Source organism: Priapulus caudatus, unplaced genomic scaffold (genome assembly GCF_000485595.1).
Source record: "Priapulus caudatus unplaced genomic scaffold, Priapulus_caudatus-5.0.1 Scaffold2290, whole genome shotgun sequence".
NCBI classification, from domain to species: domain Eukaryota; kingdom Metazoa; phylum Priapulida; class Priapulimorpha; order Priapulimorphida; family Priapulidae; genus Priapulus; species Priapulus caudatus.
Window position 1 is genome coordinate 47,489 of NW_014579351.1, and position 218 is coordinate 47,706.

Here is a 218-nt window from a genome sequence, read left to right on the forward strand (position 1 = left end):
CCACACTGGCGCAGGGATGCTGACTGTTTATTTCTACCATACGCAAGACTAAAAAGGTCTTGTGTAACAAGCAATTACACGCACAACGCATACCATATCTCTAAATCCAAGCTTCTGAACTCTGAGCTTCTACGCAACTCCTTGCAACCTTATATCGCATCCAATTATATTATAATGACAACGCTGACGACACCCGTAACAAACCATATTTTACACAC